General features: G+C 34.9%; 1 long non-coding RNA gene across 1 annotated transcript in view; it reads left to right on the forward strand.

The window, feature by feature from the left end:
- Positions 1 to 4,452: 4,452 nt before the first annotated feature.
- LOC105546540 overlaps positions 4,453 to 22,864 on the forward strand; it is a 24,374-nt gene continuing 5,962 nt past the window's right edge. The window contains exon 1 of the long non-coding RNA XR_001007111.1: positions 4,453 to 4,492. This is a non-coding gene — a long non-coding RNA (uncharacterized LOC105546540). The remainder of the gene's footprint in view (positions 4,493 to 22,864) is intronic.

The raw sequence follows: 22,864 nt of genomic DNA on the forward strand, positions 1-22,864 counted from the left end.
CTATGCAAACTATTTATTTATATTGGATGAGCTGTGGTAATTTGTCCTTTTCGAGGACTTGGTCCATTAAATCTAAGTTTTTGTAGTTATGTGTGCTGAGTTGTTTATGGCATTCCCTTATCATCCTTTTGCTGTCTGAAGGGTCTGTATTGGTTTTCCTTGTTTCATTTCTGATATTAGTAATTTGTGTCTTCTCTCTTTGTCCTTTGCCAATCTTATTAGAGGTTTGTCAGTTTCATTGATAACCTACTGTTTTTCTGTTTTGAATTTCATTGATTTATACTCTTATCTTTGTTGTTTCTGGAAGCTTGTTTTGGATTTATTTTTGTCTTCTCTTTCTAGCTTCTTGATAGAGGTGCATAAATAAATGATTTGAAACTTTTGTTTTCTATTGTGTACATTCAGTGCTACAAATTTCCCTTTTAGCATTGCCTTTTAACTGTGTTCCACAAATTTTAACATTGTGTTTTCATTTTTATTTAGCTCGATGCATTTAAACATTTTCCTTGAGATGTCCTCTTTGACTCATAGACTATTTAGAAATGCGCTTGTGAGTTTACAAGTGCTTGGATTTTTTCCTGTTATTTTTCTCTTACTGATTTCTAGTTGATTTTATCATGATTAGAGAACACACTCTCTCTGATTTCAATTCTTTTACATTTGCTGAGGCTAGATTTATAGCCTAAGATGGTGTCTGTCTTTGTTTTCTGTTGCTTATAACAGAATACCCAACACTGGGTAATCGATAAAGACAATGAATTTTTTTTTTATGGTTATAGAGGCTGGGAGGCCCAAGATTGCATCTTGTAAGGACCTTCTTGCTGGGGCAGACTCACTGCAGAGTCCTGAGATGGTGCAGTGCATCACATAGAAAGGGGGCTTAACATGCTCATATCCTAATTTAGGTCTCTCTTCCTTTTCTTGTAAAGCCACCAGTCCCACCTCTATCACAACTATTAACCAATTAATCCATGAATGAACTAGTCCATTCATGAAGACAGAGCCTTTATGACCCAATCACCTCTTAAAGGCCCCACCTCTCAATACTGCCACATTGGGGATTAAATTTCACCACGAGTTTCCAAGGGGACAAACACTCAAATGATAGCAGTGTCTATCTTGGCATAGGTTTGGTGGGCACTTGAAAAGAATGTGCGTTCTGCTGTGGAGTGGAGTGTTCCATAAATGTCAATGAGCTCTTGTTGTTTGATGGTAACCTTCATTGTGTTTTGTCTAGTTGTTTTTATCCATTGTTGAGAGGGAGTGTTAAAGTTTCCAATGACAACCATTGACTTGTCTATTTCTCCTTTTAGTTCTATCTGTTTTCACATCACATATTTTGTATCTCTGTTGTTTGGTGCATACACATTTAGCATTTCTACGCCTTCTAAATGGATTGACTCTTTTATCATTAAATAATGTCTCTGGTAATTGTTTTTGCTCTGAAATCTACTTTATCTGATATGAACATAGTTACTCATTTTTTTTATTAGTATTTGCATTTTATATGTTATATATATATATTCTATCCATTTACTTTCTACTTGCCTATATTGTTACACTTGAAGTGAGTTTCTTATAAACAACATATATTTGGGCCATTTAAAAAGTGTTTGCTGCCAATCTCTGCCTTTTATTTGGCCTCTTTAGTGCATTCATGGAGTGCTTAATTCTATTCCAAATTAAAGTCTTGTGAATGCTATCTGATAGACAGAAACTAAGTCATCCAGTATCCCGAGTGCAAGAGAGGTTAAGAAAACTCATTTCATGTAATCCTAGCACTTTGGGAGGCCAAGGTGGGCAGATCACGAGGTCAGGAGTTTGAGACCAGCCTGGCCAACACAGTGAAACACTGTCTCTACTAAAAATACAAAAATTAGCTGAGTGTGGTGGTGCACGCCCGTAGTACCAGCTACTCAGGAGGCTGAGACACGAGAATCGCTTGAGTCCTGGAGGCAGAGGTTGTAGTGAGCCAAGCTCATGCCACTGCACTCCAGCCTGGGCAAAGGAGCTAGACTCTATCTCAAAAAAAAAAAAAAAAAAAAAATCTCAGCAAGTTTTTTCGTAGATGTTCTGTTCATAAGATGGTTCAATATTTATATGGAAAGGTAAAGCTACTACTAAAATAATCAGAACAATTTTTAAAAGAAAAAGTTCCAAGACTCCAATTTCCTGATTTTAAAACATGTTATTAAGCTTCAGTAATTAAAACTGTTTGCTATTAACAAAAACATAGAAATAGTGATCAATGGAACACAATAGAGATTCCAAAAATATACTTACACAAATAGGGTCAAAACACATAAAAATTTACAACAAAAAGAGTAAAAAAGAAATTCTGCATCTAGAAGAAAACATAGGACAACAATCTACATTACCTAGGGATTGACTATGTGTTTTAAAGTATGGCATTAACAGTGTAACTCATGAAAGAACATAATGATAAATTAAACTTTAAATAAAACTTTAAAATATTTTGCTCTCTGAAGGATGCAGTTGCAAGAATGAAAAGACAAGTCATAAACTGGGAGAAAACATTTGTAAATAATGTATCTGACAAAGAACTTTTACTTAAATAACAAGGCAGAAGATCTAAATAGACTCTTCACCGACAATTCCCAAACCTGGCAAGGATTCAGAGCAGCAGGAACTCTCATTCATTGCTGGTGGGGACACAAAATGGCTTGCAAGGTAGTTTGTCAGTATCTTACTAAATATAACTAAGATTTATCATCCAATGTAGCAAGCATGTTCCTGAATATTTACACAATTGATTTGAAAATGTATGTCTGAAAAATACATGCAGAGGAATTTTTTAGCAGTTTTATTCATAATCAACAAAAATTTCAAGCAACGTTGAAATAATATCCTTTAGTTAGATAAATGGATAAACAAACAATGGTATGTCCATATAATGGAATATTATTCAGTGATAAAAAGAAACAAGCTATTAACTCATGGAGCTACTTAGATGAACTTTAAGTGCATGTTGCTATGCGTAAGAAGTCAGTCTGAAAGTCTACATGTTGAAGTCCATTCATATGACATTTTTGAGCAGGGAAAACTGTTGGATTGAAAGACAGATCAGGGTATTCAAATGATCGTGAAAGGAAGAGTGTTTGACTAGGAGAGGGACTAAGATGTTTCAGTTCAGTGGAACTAATTGGTATTACAGTGTACTGGTGGATATAAAACGCTATGCGTTTATTGAAACCCATAAAGTTGTACCACAAAAGGGCCAGGCACAGTGGTTCACGCCTGTAATCCCAGCACTTTGGGATGCTGAGGCAGGTGGATCATGAGGTCAGCAGTTCGAGACCAGCGTGGCCAACATGGTGAAACCCCATCTCTACTAAAAATACAAAAACTAGCCAGGCATGATGGCTGGTCCCTGTAATCCCAGCTAGTCTGAAGGCTGAGGCAGGAGAATCGCTTGAACCCAGGAGGTGGAGGTTGCAGTGAGCCAAGACTGCGCCATTGTACTCCAGCCTGGGCAATGAGAGAGACTCCGTCTCAAAACAAAAAAAGATGTACAACAAAAAGAGTAAACCTTAATTTATGCAAATTAAAAGAATTAACCAGAGGAATGTATTGTGTGCAGTGAATATGCGGACAAAAAGATTCTAGTTGTATAACAAATTTATGGAAAATCCTCACTGAAAAGGGTGGACAGAAAACTAGCTGACAAGTAACTTTGGAAATGGTGCTTTGACTGGAAACTGTAAGACTAGAAACAAAAGGAACTGTACATAAACACTATACTCTAGTTGTTTTTCACAGTGGCCTGCGTTAACAATTCTGAAAAAACTGTATATATAGAGTAGGGTTGAACAAATATGTAAATACATGGTGGATGCTGTGAGGCAGGTTTATTCCTATTGGAAGAGCAGTTTCAGATAGTCAAGGACAGGGGAAACTAGAATGAACCACGTGGTAATGGATTAGAGTTAGAGACAGCTGTATGAACTTATGTTCAGCGTAATACAGATACAAATACATAAGTATTGACATTGAATCTGCCAATACCTTGAACTTAAGAGTTCCAAGACTCTAGAACTGTGAGGAATAAATTTCTGTTATTTTTAAGCCACTCAGTTCATGATATTTTGTTATATTAGTCCAAATAGACTAAGACACTCTCTCTTGAGTGTGGGTTGTAGCAAATAGTGACTTGCTTTCAAAAACTACAGTATGGAAGAGAGGAGAATGCCTTTACAGTTGAAAAAGCTGTTCAACACTACTTTGGTCAGGTAATCAAAGTTAATATCATCAACAATAAGTCATGCTGTTAGCATACATCCTTACTAAAAGGTGATGAAAAAGATACTTTACAATCTAAAGCTCTTTTTATGCAATTTGTTTTCCTCCTCTTTCTAGTTTTACCAGTGTCAATACATTGGCAATAGAAAGGCTTTCCTGCTATTCCTAATGACCCTCGCGTTTGTTATTCACAGGTGCTACCATGAGAAAATATCTTGAACTTCTACTCTGTGTGAGTAAACTTTCTAGAAGAACCAAATGACATTTACTTTTAATGTAATAATTACTATGGTTGAGTTTAAGTCTACTACAATGGTATTTGTTTGTCATCTCTAGAGTGAATTGATATCTTAGTATTCCATTTTATCTCTTCATTTTTAGTTATGTTTCTCCGTGTTATTTATATTGTGGTTTCTCTTATGTATGTTTAATTTATAACAACATAGCTTCTAAAATAATGTATTACTTTGTAAGCAATAAGAATATCACAAAAATATAATTTGAATTACTACCTTCCTGATTTTTGTACTCTCATCATATATTTAATTATGCAAATGTTACAGGATATCACAGTTCTTTGTTATATTGCTTTAAACAGTCAATAGTATCTTAAAGATATTTAAAGAGATAGATATAAATATTGATATAAAGTCATGAACATAGATGTAGATATTTAGAAATTTTTGTAAATATGTTCTTTATAATTGCTTACATATTTGCTCTTTCTGATGTTCTAGGTTTATGTGTATTAGATTTATAGATATTCAGTTTTTATAGCCTGAAGAACTTATGTTAGTCTTTCTTGTAATGCATTGCTGCAGACAAATTCTTTGAGCTTTTGTTTATCTAAACATTTCTTTATTTTTACAAGATTATTGTCTTTGAATATAGAAATTTTTATGCATAATTTTTTTCCAACAGTGTAAAGATTTCATTCTAACAGTTTTTGGCTTCAATCATTTCTGGTAAGAAATCAGCAACTCTCTTATATGTTGTTCCACCTTAAAGAATATAATGTCTTTTTTTCTCCACCAGTTTTTACTATTTCCTCTTTTTCTTTGTTTTTCAGCAATTTCACTATGATATGTCCATGTACAGTTTCAGCATACACATTGTGCTTAACCTGTGAATTGATGTAATACCAATTTTGAAAAAACATTTGCTATTCTATCTTCAAATCATTTTTTACATGCAATTTTACTTCAGCTTCTTGAGCTTCAAATACTATGTTTCATATTATGTGTTAGTTTTACATTCAATATTTATATTTTATAGCATCCCTCAAATCTTGCAAGCTCCATTCTCTTTTATTTACTCTTTGATATGGTTTGGATTTGTGTCCCCACTCAAATCTCATGTAGAATTCTACCCAGTGTTGGATGAGGAGCCTGGTGGGAGGTGATTGGATTATGGGGGTGGATTTCTCCCATGCTATTCTCATGATAGTGAGTGAGTTCTCATGAGATCCGGTTGTTTAAAAGTGTGTATCACCTCCCACTGCTTACTCTTCCTTCTGCTCCATCCATGAAGGATGTGTCAGCTTCTCCTTTGCCTTCTGCAATGATTGTAAGTTTCCTGGGGCCTCCCCAGCCATGCTTCCTGTACAGTTTGTGGAACCTTAAGTCAATTAAACCTCTCTTCTTTATAAATTACCCAGACTCAAGTAGTTCTTTATAGCAATGAGAGAATGGAATAATACACTCTTTTACTTTTGGTATTTCAATTTGAACAGTTTCTACTTACCTGCATGTTGGTCACTGATGCACGGATTCTTTCCTCTGCTCTGCACAGTCTTCCAATAAGCTAGCTGATCATAAGGATTATTCATTTCTGTTGCCATATTTTTAATTTCTAGCATTTTCCTTTGACCTTATTCTTTATCATATCTGTCTGTGCTGGCAGTTCCCATCTGTTCCTGCTCGTTGTCATCTGCTTTTTGCCCAAGGTCATTTAACATATTTCACATAGTTACTTTAAAATAGCTGGCCTTTCCTTAAGACCGTTCAACATTTTTATTACAGTTATTTTTAAGTCTTGTTTGATAATTCTCACATCTCTTGACTGCTTCTCTCCTGATAATGGGTCTCATTTTCTTTCCTCTTCATTTGTCTAATAAATTTTGCTTACAGTCTGGACAATTTGTGAGAAAAAAAAAGATGCTGAAGTAAATATTTGTGCCAATAAAAGGGCATGCTCCTTCTGAGTCAACCTAGTCTATAGTTGACCTAGGTCTAAACCCTGTTGTTGCTTCAGGTAGATTTAGTTCCCTACAGTTTTCAAATTATTTAAGGATAGTTTTAGAACCTTTCTTTTAATCAACTTGGGATCTGAGTGTCTGAACCATTTATTTTCCTGTCCTCACGTCTCATGCTCATGCACTTGGGATAGTTTTATCTCATCTTTCTTTCCCAACACCCAGTTACAAATGGCTTCTGCTGCATGCTTACTGTCAGTCCCAGAATGCATATAGGGATGCCCTCCTTTTTTTTTTTTTTTTTTCTCTCCTGGTCCTCAGACCTCAGTAATCTATGTACATTTGCACCTTTAGAGGTCATTCTCACCTGTTCTCTAGGCACAGAGAGGTGCTTTTCCCTATTAAGTATAAGGCACCGTGGCCTAAGGACTTTCTTGTAGTATTACTGCTCTGCCCTCACATTTTAGCAGGCTCATCACATTACCACTTGATGAGTACCTGAAGTGTCCAGAGGTTTCTCTCAGTCCTACTTCTTCCCCTCAGACTTCAGCAGCCCCCACACACCTGAACCTCCCATGGAATCTGTCTCAGCTCTCCTGTGCTGCCCACGATCTTTCTCATGAGAGCTCAGTAAGGCTTGTGGGAAAGAGTTGGCAGATAGTTGCAGATATTTTTCATCTATGACTCCTAGGGATTCTGTCATACCAGTCTGTTATTAGGCTTTAACAACTCATTGAACGTATAACTGTTTTCTTCTTGGTCATAGCTTCGGTGGCTTCTTCATTATCCAGCTGTTTGGCCACAGATTAAAGCATTTGTGGATTACTTCTGTTCTAAGCAAATCACTGTGTGGGTTATAATTTAGTAGGTTTCTTTGCTTGCTCCCACGGTAATGCGCTTAAGAAACTATGATTTTAAGGTTCTCGTGGTTAGGATTGAAGAGACATCCTCTTGCAACTCTACATTCTAAATGGAAAAAGAAAACATCATTCATTAGTTTTAATGGACTAATTCTCCCATTAGTATCTTTGTAAAATGATTAAGGAAAAAAGTTTTGAATTTTTTTTTAATTGCAATTTTTTTTATTTCTAAAAGTTTATTTAGGAATAAAAGCTTTTATTTTTCCTAAAAATATTGAGATGCCCACCGTATTGTAATCTCAGAAAAATAAACAGTTTCAGCCAGGCACAGTGGCTCACACCTGTAATCTCAGCACTTTGGGAGGCCAAAGCAGGTGCATCACCTGATGTCAGGAGTTCAAGACCAGCGTGGCCAACATGGTGAAACCCTGTCTCTAATAAAAATATAGAAAATTAGCTGGGCATGGTGGTGGGCACCTATAATCTTGCTACTCGGGAGGCTGAGGCAGAAGAATCGCTTGAACTCAGTAGGCAGAGGTTGCAGTGAGCCAAGATCGTGCCATTGCACTCCATCCTGGGTGACAGAGCGAGACTCCATCTCAAAAAATAAATAAATAAATAAATAAATAAATAAATAAATAAATACACACACACACACACACACACACACACACACACACGGTTTCTTTGTCCTGAGCTTACTCAATCCCAGGCATAAATCCAATTTACAGTAGCTAAAATAACAAACACACACAGTTAACTGCTAAGAAAATATCCTGGTTTAACACCACAAGTTAAAAGCAAAATTTTCCTGCATGTAAAACTGGAATAATATTGCTATGGAATTAAGAATCCTGAAGTATAAGTACAAAATTCCAGGTGAGATTAAGATAGTTTTGGGAACATAAAAGTCATATTGAATACAAAGATTGATTACTTATTGATCAGTTAAAAAAATGATCATTTAGACCTTATGTAAATCAATGCTTAAAGCTTAAGAGAGGCAAAACAATATTTTTTACAAAACCTGAATATAAAATATTATTTGCAATTTAACATACAATCACCTTGAATATAAGTTTGAAAACTCCCGATTAATATATTCTAAAGTACTAATGAATGGTTTAACCATAAAAATTACTTTTATTCAATAAATTCAAAAATGTGCATCCTCTTCCAAATGTAGTAACAAATTGGTATTGCTCTATTTCAACCATTTATTTCTGGTTTAAAAAATGCATAGTTGTCCAATTAATCAGAAAAGTTCTGAGTTACAAATTAGCAACCAGTTAGCTCAAGAACAAAAAGGATAAAAACAAATTATTGATTAAATCTGAGTATACATATACAATAAATGTTGACTGAAGATTATATTTATTATTAAAAAGCCCATTAGTTCTTCAATACAAAAGGACAAATTAGAACTGCAATATGAGTCAATGGGAAAAAGAGAAACGGAAGCTTATTAAGCAATTGCCATGTGACTGGCACTATTACATCACAACTTTATTTTCTACAATGTGCAGTTTATGGGACTTGTGGTTAAGAGGTCAGTTTTTAGCATTAGTTAGACACTAGTGGGGCTTAGTTTCAAAATCAAGTATGACTGCCTTTTAATTCCATCTCTAAGACAAAAAAAAAAAAAAAAAACCACTGGAAGTGATAGGATTAGAAGGATAAGAAGATGAGGTCTAACTTCAAAGATAATAAGTTTTCTGTAAAACCACAGACCGTAGAAAACAGAATGAGGAGGGCCATCAAACAATAAAATTCTTTCAGGGAACATTAAGTCAATTCTTGGCCACAGAGAAAGGAATACAAATATTCTGGCAGCTCTACACACTGATTATCTAATAGTGAAACAATTTAGGCAAGGATTTAAAGTATTACCAAATCACCAAGGGCTATGGCTGGAAGAATCAATCAAAGGAGGCATAAAAATGCCTCATAGTTGCACCTAGGGACTCTTTACAAAATAAAGTTTGGTTAAAACATAGCTAGAGATCAGCAAATAACTTGAATATCCTCCAGCAATGCTCAAGGCAATAGAAGAGTTGACTGTGTTCATATACACAACTCCAAGACATTCAAGTGGTAGAAAGACTGGTAATTTTAAAATATAAAATGACCCTGAAATATCAACCAGCTGGAAAAAGCAACTTTCTACTTTTCTGAACAATTGTCTTCTTCAAGTTACTTATTGTCCCCTGGACACTCTTTATGAAATTAACTTAGAATTAACTTTTTACATATTAATTTACTAAACTCAGTCCACTAGCCACGATCTTTATAATATGTAGTGTCTCCAAGAATGCTTTATATTTGGATGACAGCTTTTATTTAAGCCATTAAAATGTAGATGTTTGAATGACAAAAATTAAGAGCTTTTTATCTGGGCTTTATCATATCACAAAGGGCAGATTGTGTTTTTGGAAAAATTTTGAATATTAGAATTTAAACACATAGATAAATATAAATATACATATATTAAGTCAGGTATCAAATTAAATAGAAATTATGTTATCATACTAAAAAAACTATATTATAACATAGCTAAGAAATATGGAAATGGAAATGCTATCTTATAAGGGAGATTATTTTCTTTAAAAGCTCTATGAAAATCAGCAACAGAGGTAAATAGGTTCATTTTCAAATATGATGCTTCAAAATGTACTCCAGAAGTATCAATTCTGTAGGTTATTGGCAGTTCCTTTTCTTCTCACGTAGAGAACTTAATATAACAAACAAGGATAGTTATCAAATCTATGACTATATCTGGGAAGTCTTTATTTTTTATAGTGAACACTTTTCCTACAAGCAACGAAAAACCAACCATGAGGTAAGAGAATATTTCGCTTAACAAGAACCTAAAGTTAAGCAGTCACACTTTTCCTTACTCATCTCAAAAAAATCAGGATTCTGAGTTAACACCAGTGTTAGTTAAGATTAGTTTTAGATTTAAGGGACAGAAAATTCAAAATAAAAATTGGCTAAAAATATGGAAATTTAATTATTTACTGTGTAAAAGTTCAGATACATGAACCATGGCTGAAAAGATGCTCCACAGAATTGGAGATCTAACATCTTCTTATCTTGTCACATCATTTTTATTTGGAATTCCATTTTCAATTCACCTTAAGGTAAAAAAAAAAAAAAAAAAAAAAAAAAAAAAAAAAATTGCTTTAGCTAGAGCTGTATGCAACAGGATAAACCAGAAAGAGGAAAAATATCAAAAGTTGCATATCTTTGGTCAGAACTTAAAGACCTGACAGCAACTAGCATCAAGAAAAGTTGGTACATATATAGACTTTAAACTGTTTCTATTATAATTTTCTTGTTTTTCCCTGGGATACCAAAGGATTGTCACAGCTTCAGCCACTGCAAAGTTAGATTTTATTCAAGGGCAGGAGGCAGAAGAAGCAGGAGCTATCTCCATCCGTTGTCCCCTTATTATCTAAGAGGATATTCTTTTTCCAGTTGCTTCCTCAGGATATCTCCAGTTACAACTCATTGGACAGAACTAGGTCACATGCTCAGCTTTAGCCGCAAGGACAGTCATGAAAGCAAGGATTTATCAAGGAGAATAAGATTGGCTTCAATGACCAAAACCAATGATAATGAATCCTCTTAGAGTGGGAACTTTGGAGTCAAAACAAAGAGTTTTGTTGGTATGCAAGATTGGAGAACACCTATTAGCTAAGCAAACCATACTGTTTGCCAGGATAACAATGTTTTGGATGCACTGTTAAAAATCCAACAACATAATAAAGCCAAACATAAAAATATTTAGCACAAATTGTTCAGTTTTGGAAAGTGGTATTGGAAAATTAAAAGAAAAAAAGAAAGGAGAGAAGGAAGAAATGGAATAAAGATCAAATGTTTTAAATTTCCAAATATTTATTCAAATAAACAGGAAATCAAAGTATGTTATAAACTAGAATTGAACAAAACTGAGTATACAATGTATAAAAATACTACAAAATGCAGCTAAAATTTTTCCAAAAAAATTAAAACTCTGAAATGTTATGAGAAAGTAGGAAATAAAAATATATATTATTAGATTAAAAAGAAAACTCTACAAAGATATTTTAAGATATGAAAAAATAATTTGAAATCAGTATGCGTCTTTACTTTTTAAAAAACAATTATGTGACAAACTAAGAATAGGACACAAAATATTTACCCTATTGAAGAATATCATGAATCAATAGAAAACCCCTTTTTAACAGAGAACAAAGAAACGATGCCCAATTGAACAACTATTATTTATATTATTATTTTAAGAAATATAGTAGAAAATTGAAGAATTTAGTCATCTTAGTAATGGAATGCTAATAATGATAGCTTTTATTATTAATAATAAATAGAAATATAGGTACATTGACTAACATGATATTCAAATTTATCAGAGAACACAGTAAGATTCAAGACAAGATATATCATACCTTATGCCATATCCCTGCTCTATACTATAGCTCTGTAATATCAGAAATAAGCAGATTTTTTAAAAATAGTGTAAAAGTCTTGATACGGTTTGGTTGTGTCCCCACCCAAATCTCATCTTGAACTGTAACTCCCATAATTGTGGAAGGGACCCAGTGGGAGTTAATTGATTCATGGGGGCAGGTTTTTTCCTGTGCTGTTCTCATGATAGTGAATAAGTCCCATGAGATGTGATGATTTTATAGAAGGGCAGCTTCCCTGCACACGTTCTCTTGCTTGCTGCCATGTAAGATATATCTTGCTTCCCCTTTGCTTTCTGCCATGATTGTGAGGCTTCCTTAGCCACGTGGAACTGTGAGTCAATTAAACCTCTTTCCTTTATAAATTACCCAGTTTCTGGTTTGCCTTTATTAGCAGCATGAAAACAGACTAATACAAGTATCTTTCCCACAATACAAATAAAAGAAGGGTTAAACAACATTAATCTGTTATGAAGAAAATAATAAATCTCTACTTAAAAATGTAAAACAAGACCTGAATGATTAGAAAGATACCACATATTCCTAGAAAGAAAGAGTTACCACAGAAAACATTTTACTTATATTTAAATCCAAATAAAGACAAGGCAATTATGTTTCTATAAACCAATAAAACCTGAGTCGATGGACTTCCTTAGAATATTATCTTTATAGGATTCTGAAACTCAAATCGGAGGTGCTAGAGAGACCTCCGCTGATCTGAGAACCAACAAAAAATCTACTGGCCTGCTAAATTCAAAAGATATGCATTAAAATACAGTCATCAGTCAAATAATTCCTGGTTTCTATCATCACCCTCACACACACAGAGCAATGGAAACCACAAGTTCCACTGATCCATACATATTACATGTAATAATTTGAAATCGTGCTCCTTTTCATGTGAATTATGATGACAGCTTTGGGCGACATGTCCATAGACTAGAGGCTAGCCACGTGGGCAGTCAAACATGGAGTTCCAGTAAAATCTCTGGAAACTAAAGTCCTGAAGAACTTCCTCAGTTGCCAATATTCTATGCATATTGTCACACATTGATGTCAGGAGGGTAATGCATCCTGAAAATAATAGAAGCCTCACATTTGAAACACCCACACCCTTACTCCATTGAACTCTGCCCTGTACACCTCTTCCCTTGGCAGATTTTATTCTGCATTCTTTCTCTATAATAAACCAGAACCATGAATATATCACAGCTTTCAGTCAATTCTGTGGGTCTTTCTAGTGACTTGTTAAATCTGAGAGTGATCTTGGGAAACCCCAAACATACAATTGGTATTCAGAGTGAGGATGGTCTTGTGAACTGTGTCTTCCAACTTTACAGAAAATATCTCACATGTTTCCCCTTACAGATACTCGTTTAATGACACTGTACTACGGGACACTGAATGCTTGTAAAATCATGCCTAACATGAATTCTTAACATGGAGTCAAGAAAGTAATAATGAGTTGCCCAGCTACCAAGAGATCATAAGAGATAAACAGGTTTTCTCAGAGGTATTGTTCCCAGAAGTACCAGTTACTGAAGGAAAGAAGAAATTCTGGGTCATCTAGGAGACTAAAAGAAACTGCTGCCATAATCGGTGCTGCTGGTGTTTATTAACTGGGGTATCCACTGGGAGGATGTCAACGTGGAAACACACTGTGGGCTAGAGGAGCCTGGTGACCTCTACCATTCCAAGGTGTGAAACCATGAACATCCAGGGGAAAGGGTAAAGATGCTTAGTCTATGAAATATGGCATCACACAGGAAACCTGACTCTCCAGTAAGCCTGATGAGCTCAGATGAATTGTAGACAACCATAGAGACTTGAGGTTGTAGACTGTCTCTTAGGTATCAAACAGAAGGTGTGGTCTGCTAACAGAACACTGTAGTGCTATTTTTCAATTGAAATATACATAAAATCAGAAATTCATTCATCCAGAAAATAATTTACTTCTAAGGTTTACAAATTATTTAACATCTTTTAATTAAACTAAAGTTTAAAATATATATGCATATATACTACATAAATGTCAGAAAATAATTTTAATAAATTTGTAATAGTATTTATGATACACTGTGAACTGTACATTTGGCAGAGTTGCTTAAACATCTAGGTAAAACTTAAGCTTAAATATAAAAGAACAAAACACTAAGTTTGTTTTAAATTACCTCATTTACATAACAGAGTGTGACCATGCAGCTCAGTCTTTGCTTGGTCATGTTTAACTGTTTCAAAAATGATTGGTTTTTAGTAAGAAGCAGCTTACCTTGAACTTAGAGGGGGAATCAGAATGTTATATTAACAGTAAAGAATAAGGTGCTAGTACTATAAAGGAGATTAAGGAAAAGTATGAGAAACACTTATTAAAAAACCTGTGCATTGGCCAGGCGCATTGACTCACGCCTATAATCCCAGCGCTTTGGGAGGCGGAGGCAGGCAGATCACGAGGTCAAGAGATCGAGACCATTCTGGCCAACATGGTGAAACCCCGTTTGTACTGAAAGTACAAAAAAAAATTAGCCGGGCATGGTGACACACACCTGTAGTCCCAGCTACTCGGGAGGCTGAGGCAGGAGAATTGCTTGAACCTGGGAGGCAGAGGTTGCAGTGAGCCCTAGCCTGGCGACAGAGCGAGACTCCATTTCAAAAAAAAAAAAAGCGTTTTAAATATGTAAAATTAACCCAAGCAATGAGTATTTAATCAGTTCACTGCTTAAAAATCTTATGACAATGAATCCCTTATCATTGTTTCTATATAATAAAGAACACTTGTACCAGTGTTCGTGATAAATGTTTAAAGTGTGGAGACACTGTTGAAAGTCATATCAGCTTATTTTCAAAGAATCCCAGAGTATCTAGGCTGAGTGGGGGAAAACAGCCACTGAACTTGATGCTCAAGGGCGTATCAGGAGGGAAAGGGCCACAAATACATCGGTAATCAGCAGTGGTTGATATCTGAAAATAGGCTAGGAGGCCCTGCACTAAGCGTATTCCACGTGCTGCTTCACAGGAAGCAAAAGCTAATGTCAATTATGATAACTGATCAAAATGGTAAATTATATGAAGCCCGATTGAGTAGCACAGTCTGAGTCTTTCTACCACTCTCCAGTGACAGGAAGAGGGTGTGGAGAGTTTGTATTTGCATATTTAGGAGTTGGAAGTAAAATGATCTTTGTCTTTTGATAAAATTAAGAACTGCATAGATTTCAGTGACACAAAGGATTGCAGCTACCATACCCTGGCTGCTGAAAATTGGCTTATTTTAATTGTGAGATCATATCCAGACATAATACATGTTCCTGAATGAGTGTAGCTGATTTTTGCAATGTTCTCATACCTAGAAATATAATGCTGTGAGTGACAGCAGAATGACAAGGTTGGCTAAAGAATAGCTCACCAAACACGCTCAAGGCAACTGGTGAAGAAATGTGACCCAGTATTTTAACCAGGTTCTTAAATCATTGCCGTTTGGCAGTAGACCTGAGGGAGGGAGTGGGCCGGAAAAAGAAGTTTTTTTATAAAAAGAGAAGACAAGAGACAACACAAAGACTTGCAATAATAAAGCTACAGGCATTTCAAGTGATTTAAACAACTCTCTTTCATCAAATTGCGCCTGTGTATGCAAGGCAGTGTTGTTTAACATAACAGTAGAGAAGTAACTGGGAATTACTGATAGCTATTCAGGCTCTTTCAGAGGAAGGCAGAGCTAAGCACTTCTCCAACCTGTAGCCTTATCTCTGTGAAGCAGCAGCCATGAGACCAGAGCTCACTCCATCTGTGTTATATTCTCTGATCTTAGCAGCTGAAGAACTGCAGGTGATAGACTCCTAACCTCTAGGGAGTTGGAGCAATTAAACAGCAAAGACATACTCGACACAAATAGCTCACTGCATCACCACTGTTTACCTATACAGAGCTCTTTGGAAATTATGTGTTATGAGTTTCAAATCATACACCTTAAGTTACCTGATGTTTGAAGATGCTGTAATATTTGGCTGGTAGCCTGAATTTTAGTGGATTATGGATTCTAAGTGTTTTATGAATATTGTGCCTTTGACACTTGTTTCATTTCATTATAATAGACAATGCTTGTTATTTAACGTATTGCATTATGCACAGTTTGTCCTGTGTCGGTGACCCTGGTGTTTTGGTGAACATTTTTGTGAACAGTAGAAGGAAAAACTTTGAAAGAATTCTGTATTGCAATTTCATATTATTATTTGTTCCGTTGCTATTGTTGCTTCAACAAGGTTGGGTTTTTGTTTGTTTGTTTGTTTGTTGCCTATTGTTTGCTCTGCTTCATGGAAAACAGGAACAGGTAGTTTTACTTCACACCTAAGTAGCCTGATAAAGTTCTGATCTGCAACAGGGAAAGGATATTGAATCCCTTGGAATTGATGAGGCATCTATATAATTCTCTAAGGTACTCATTTTACTGAGGTTTACATGGCATGTAAAAATAGTCAATGTTTTTAAAGGGATACAGATTGCTATTATGTTACATAAAAGTTTTTCCTTCCAAGTAATGGAAAATTAATAAATTAACAAATGAGAAAGGGAGAGGGAAAATAGTAGTGAACTATAAGTTGGTAAGTAAAGAATGTAGTAGCATATGTTAAGAATGTGGTATGGGCTGGGCACAGTAGCTCACACCTGAAATCTCAGAACTTTGGGAGGCCAAGGTGGGTGGATCCAATGGACTCAGTAGATCGAGATCAGCCTAGGCAACAGCCTAGGCAACCCCGTCTCTACCAGAGATGAGATTGTGACACTGCACTCCAATCTGGGTGACAGAATGAGAGCCTGTCTCAAAAAAAAAAAAAAAAAGTGATGTGCCAAGTCTTTTCTCCAGCTGAATATGTGTGTCTCACCGGTTTTTCTGCATGTGCTATCTGTGAAACTGCAGGGGAGAAAAAGCTCTTTCTTTTCCTTGCCCATCACTAGGTTCATGACTGTGACCCCTATAACAAAAGACAGATTACAAGAGAAAACCATACAAATGTATTTAATATACATTTTATCTAATATGGAAACTTCAGAGGTGAAGAACTAAAGAAACAGGGAAAACTGTATATATTTTGTGCTAAGCCTGATGAAGAAGTAGACAATGTGGAGGAACATGATTGGGAAAAAGGAAAATATGATTTAATAGCTATAAACTGGGGGAAAATTTAGCAAGACCTGTTTGTTCTGACAGAAACCAGAATATTTCACCACAAAATATACTTCTTTGGCATATTTCTATATGGCTATTCAGAAGGGTTGCAACCCACAGAAATACCTCTGAAAAAAACTGCCCTTTTGTAGGGGAGATTTGCATTATAGAGAAAATCTGCATTAGTAAAAAAAATACAGCAACACAAACAGACATTTTCTGAGGGTCCTCTTATCCGGATCTAGCAAAGATTAACTCACAGAAAAAGAGACTTAAAGTCTTATACCTTTAAAGAAGGTTTGACAGAAAAACGTTACTGCTGGCCCCCATGTATTCTTTCTGAGAGTTGCTACCTGTGAGATTTCATCTGCAATAACGAGAATGCTTTTGCTCACCATACTTTTCCTCTTCTCTGCCTCCCATATCTTACCTTGCCCTTATTCCTTCTGTAACCTCAGGATGGTACAAAAACTTCAGTTATCTGGCACTTCCTTTAAGTCTCATACTCTGTGCATGACTCCTATATCTATATACACGTTAGTAAAATGTGTATACCTTTTTGTTCCTGTTCATTTGTCTTTTTTTTTTTTTAAACACAGGTATCCTAGCAAAGACCTTGTGAGGACTCAGAAAAAATATTATATTTTCTCGCCTTCAGATTTTTCTTGGTGTTCCTCTGTGACATTCCTTTCTTCTGAGTATGTTTCAAAAATCCCCTGAAATGAGAATCTTCTGACCTATTTTCAGGGGAAGCTCAGCTGGGTTTTATGGTCTGCTTCAGGAGACAAGGTCAAGGTGAATTCCTTCTATTAACTGTTTCTATATCCTGCTTCAGAGACATCTTCCTGTGTCTGTGGTTTGGTCAATTCCTTCAGCTTAAAATACTTATTTTGTCAAGGTGCTGTATTTTGGATAGCACGTCCTGAACTACATCCCTGTGTAAACTTGGGCAAGTTCCTTAATCTTAGAATATAACTTAGCTTTCTCATATGAAAAATATGCAAAAGGAGATTAACTAGGACTCTTGTGAAAAGTAAACAAATAAACTATGTTAGCAGCCTATTATCATGCCTGGCACATGTTAACTGCTTAGAAAATACCAATTATTGTGACTACCTAAATAAGTCACCAGGTAAAAAACCAATATTATCTAAATTATAAATTTAGTCATTCAGTCATTCTAATTCTAATTCTTGGGATTCAGTCATGGAAACCGTCCATTTTGTTCACTAAAGATGATTTGTTGTGCTATTAATAAAGTTTGCACATAATACCTATCACTTTACGTGTCTTATATTTTTCAATGTTAGTCATTCAGGTTTCAGGGAATAGGACATGGCATTCACACGGGAAATAAAATCTGTGCTCAAATTGGGCAACATTCGGCAGATGAAGAGACTTTTGATGTCTTTTGTAGTGTTGGCACACATTGCCTATTTTGGATTTAATTAAGACTTCAAAAATTTAATTTTCTTGGAAGTGGTCTTTTCAATGTCCACATCCAGAGACACTGTTTTGTAAAGAAAACTTTTGACCTTTTCGAAAAAGTTGTTCTGTGTTTTTGTTGTGTTGTATATTAAAACTGGTTTTTATGCATAGTTTAAGAAGTAATTGTTAAAAATTTTAAAGGGCTATTAAAAGATTTCACTAGTTCACCCATGAGTTAATACTTGACATTTAGCAGCTAGTGTTTTATTTTAGCTAACGAAATTTTAATTTTGGTAAAACAGATGCTATTTCTGTGCAGTGTGTAGAGCCCACTCAGCTGATTTTAATTTTTTTTTTTTAACCTCAGAATGAGTTAATTTATTCCACAAATTTCTCAAATGTTTTGAGATGATAAAAAGGTGAACTACCATGAATGTTGGTGAGTGAAAATGGGGGCATACTTTGAAAGTAAAATGATGTAAAGTTGGAAATTGAAGTACAACAGAAACACCTTTGCCTATCTCAGAATTCCCTAGGATCTTCTTTCTTTACTCAGAAGGCCTTTAATAGTCAGATTAGGGAAAAAAGACCCATGAGATTATTGTGCAGAGACAGTGCTAGGGAAGTTCAGTTCATTTAGGCCATTATCATGGAGATAGAAAGGACTAGGAAACCCCAGAGTCAGGAAGAATAAATCTCTTCCTCAGTGCCATGAAAAGTCATGTCTGAGCCTGATGCAAAAGAAGAAATGGGCTCCGCGATATACATTTATGTAAAATATCAGTAAATTTCATTTGTTGAACCAAATGGAAAAAGGTAATAAAAGGTGATAAAAATAAAAAACCATGAGTATACATAAAGGCCTGCATTGCCTCATTTGTTTCAACACTATCATCAACCCTTATTGGAGGATGTGACAGTTTTGTGGCCCTGACTAGAACCTAGGGCTCATTAGGAACAACTTTTTCTCTTGCACAAAACACAGGGTTATAAAACAAACAAGCAACAATAGCCTGTCTTTATTTATAAATTTCTTCACCATAGATTTTTTTTACAGTATTTTTTTAGAACAGTTTTATATTCACAGCAAAAGTGACAGGAAGGGTCACGGCACCAATGTACCTCCTGTCTCCACACACGCATAGCATTTCTCATTATCAACATCCCCCACCAGAGTGGTACATTTCTTATGATTGATGAACCTTCACAGACACATTATCATCACCCAGAGTCCAAAATTTGCATTATTGTTCACTGTTAGTGTTGTACATTCCATAGGTTTGTACCAATTTATAATGACATGTATCCATCTTTATAATATCAGATAGATGATTTTTCATTGTCCTGAATTTGCTCTGTATTTCACCTATTTATCCATCCCTCCCCTCACCCCCTAGAAAGCACTGTACTGTTTGACTGTCTCAATACTTTTGCCATTTCCAGAGTGTCATATAGTTGAAATGATACAGTATGTACCCTTTCCAAACTGGCTTTTTTATTGAGTAGTATGCATTAACGTTTCTTCCATGTCTTTTTGTGGATTGATAGCTTATTTCTTTTTAGCAATAAATAACATTATATTGTCTGGATATACAACAGTTTACTTACTCATTGACCTACTGAAAGACAACTTGGTTGCTTCCGTGTTTTGGCAATTATAAATGAAGCTGCTTTAAACATCCATATGCAGATTGTTGCTTGGACATGTTTATAGCTCCTTTGGGTAAATACTAAGGAGCATAACTGTTGAATTGTAGGATAAGAGAATGTTTGGTTTTGTAAGAAACAGCTAAACTGTCATTCAACGTGGCTATACCATTTTGCATTCCCCCTAAAATGAATGAAGGTACCTGTTGCTCCACGTCTTCATCAGCATTTGGTGTTGTCAATGGTCTGGATTTTGATTACCGTAATAGGTGTTTAGTGGAATTTCTTTATTTTAATTTGCATTTCCCTCGTGATATTGGATGTGGAGCATATTTTCACATGGTTATTGCTATTTGTGTATCATATTTGCTAAGGTGTCAGGTCTTTTGCCCATTTTTTAAATTGTTTTCTTATCATTATATTTTAAGAGTTCTTTGTATATATTGAATAACAGTCCTTCATGAGATACATCTTTCGCAAATATTTTCAGTCTGTGATTTGTCTTTTCATTCTTTTAACGATATCTTTTACAGAGTAGACATTTTTAATTTTCATTAAGTTCAGCTTGCCAATTCTTTCTTTCATGAATTGTGCCCTTGCTATCATATATAAAAAGTTATCAGCGAATCCAGGGTCATCTACAATGTCTCCTATGTTTCCTTTTAGTTTTATAGTTTTGCATTTACACTTAGGTTTTTCCACCTTTTTGAGTCAATTTTTGTGATGGGTGTAAGATTAGTATCTAGATTTAACGTTTTGCCTGTACGTATCCAGTTATTCCAGCACCATTTGTTGAAAGAACTATCTTCTCCACAGTATGATTTTGATCCTTTGTTTAAGATTAGTTGAGTACATTCATGTAGCTTTATTTCTGGGTACTCTCTTCTGTTCCACTGATCTGTTTATCTATTCTTTTGCAAATATTAGGCTACCTCGATTACTATAGATTTGTAGTAAGTCTTGATGTCAATACTACCAATGCTCCAATTTTGTTCCAGTCTTTAATATTGTCTTGGCTATTCTGGTTCTTTTTCTTTTTCACATAAATTTTAGAATCACTTTGTCAATATCTACAAAATGACTAGTGAGATTTTGATGAGGATTGCACTGAATGTACAGATCAAGTTTGGAAGAACTGACATCTTGGCAATATTGAGTTTTCCTGTACATGGATGTGGATTATCACTCTATTTCTTGGATTCCTTTCATCATAGATTTGTAGTATTCCTTGTACAGGTCTTGTACATATTTTGTTGGATTTACACCTCAGTTTTTATTTTTGTAGGTTCTAATATAAATGACATTGTGTTTTTAATTTCAAATTCAAATTTTATTGCTGGTATATAGGAAAGTGATTGACTTTTGCATATTAACCTTTTGTCCCTCAACCTTGCTATAATTGCTTATTAGCTCTAGGAGGGTTTTTGGGTCAATTCTTTAGTCTTTTCTACATAGATTATTATGTCATATGTGAACAAAGTTTTATTTTTTTTCCCTTCCAATCAGTACACCTTTTATTTCTTTTTCTGTTTTATGTCATTAACTAGGACTTTCAGGACAATGGTGAAAAGCAGTAGTGACATGAAATATTCTTGCCTTCTTTCTATTTTAGTGGGACAGCTTCCAGGTACTCATCATTAAAGATGATGTTAAACTGTAGGCTTTTCATAGCTATTCCGTTTCCATTTGAGGAAGATTTCTTCTATTCCCAGTTTACTGAGAGTTTTTGTCATATGTCACTGTTGGATTTTGTCAAATACCTTTTCTGTATCTATTGATACAATTTCATGACTTTTTTAGCCTCTTGATGCAATGGATTGCATTAATTGATTTTTGATGTTGAACTAGCATTGCATATCTGGGATAAATTCCACTTGGTTCTGATGTATAAATCTTTTTATATATTGTTGGATTAAATTTGTAAATACTTTGCTGAAGTTTATTTTTGCATCTATACTCATAAGAGATATTGGTCTGCAGTTTTCTTTTCTTATAAAGTCTGTCTGGTTTTGATATCAGGATGATGTTGACCTCCTATAGAACGAGTTGAGAAGTACTCCTTCTAATTCTATTTTCTGAAACAAATGGTAGAGAATTGGTATAATTTCTTCCTTCAATCTTTGTTAGAATTCACCAGTGAACTTCTTTGGGTCTGATGTTACCTGTTGTGGAAGGTTGTTAATTATTGACTCCATTTCTTTCATAGATGTAGGGCTCTTTGGATTTTGTATTCCTTTTTGTGTGAGTTTTGGCAGATTTTGTTACTCAAGAAATTGATGCATTTAATCTAGGTTGTCAAATTTATGGGCATGCAGTTGTTCATAGTATGCCTTTACTATCTTTTTGTTGTCAGTGGAGTTGTAGTGATATTCCCTCTTCCTTCTCTGATATGAAAAATTTGTGTCCTTTGTCCTTTTCTTTTAGTTGACCTGGTAGAGGTTTATCTATTTTATCTATTTTATTTACCTTACAAAAATCAGCTTCTGGTTACATTGATTTTATTTATTGATATCTTACTTTCAAATTCATTGATTTTTGCTTTAGTTTTCATTATTTCTTTTCTTCTGCTTATTTTGAATTAAATCTTATCTTCTTTTACTAATTTCCAATGGTAGAAGCTTAAATTATTGATTTTAGATCTTTCTTCTTATTATTATTATTATTATTTTTTTATGGAGTCTTGCTCTGTCGCCCAGGCTGGAGTGCAGTGGCGTGATCTCAACTCACTGCAATCTCTGTTCTTATTATTATTATTATTTTTTTTTTATGGAGTCTTGCTCTGTCGCCCAGGCTGGAGTGCAGTGGCGTGATCTCAACTCACTGCAATCTCTGCCTCCTGGGTTCAAGCGATTCT

Source organism: Mandrillus leucophaeus, unplaced genomic scaffold, assembly GCF_000951045.1.
Source record: "Mandrillus leucophaeus isolate KB7577 unplaced genomic scaffold, Mleu.le_1.0 Scaffold362, whole genome shotgun sequence".
Taxonomy (NCBI): domain Eukaryota; kingdom Metazoa; phylum Chordata; class Mammalia; order Primates; family Cercopithecidae; genus Mandrillus; species Mandrillus leucophaeus.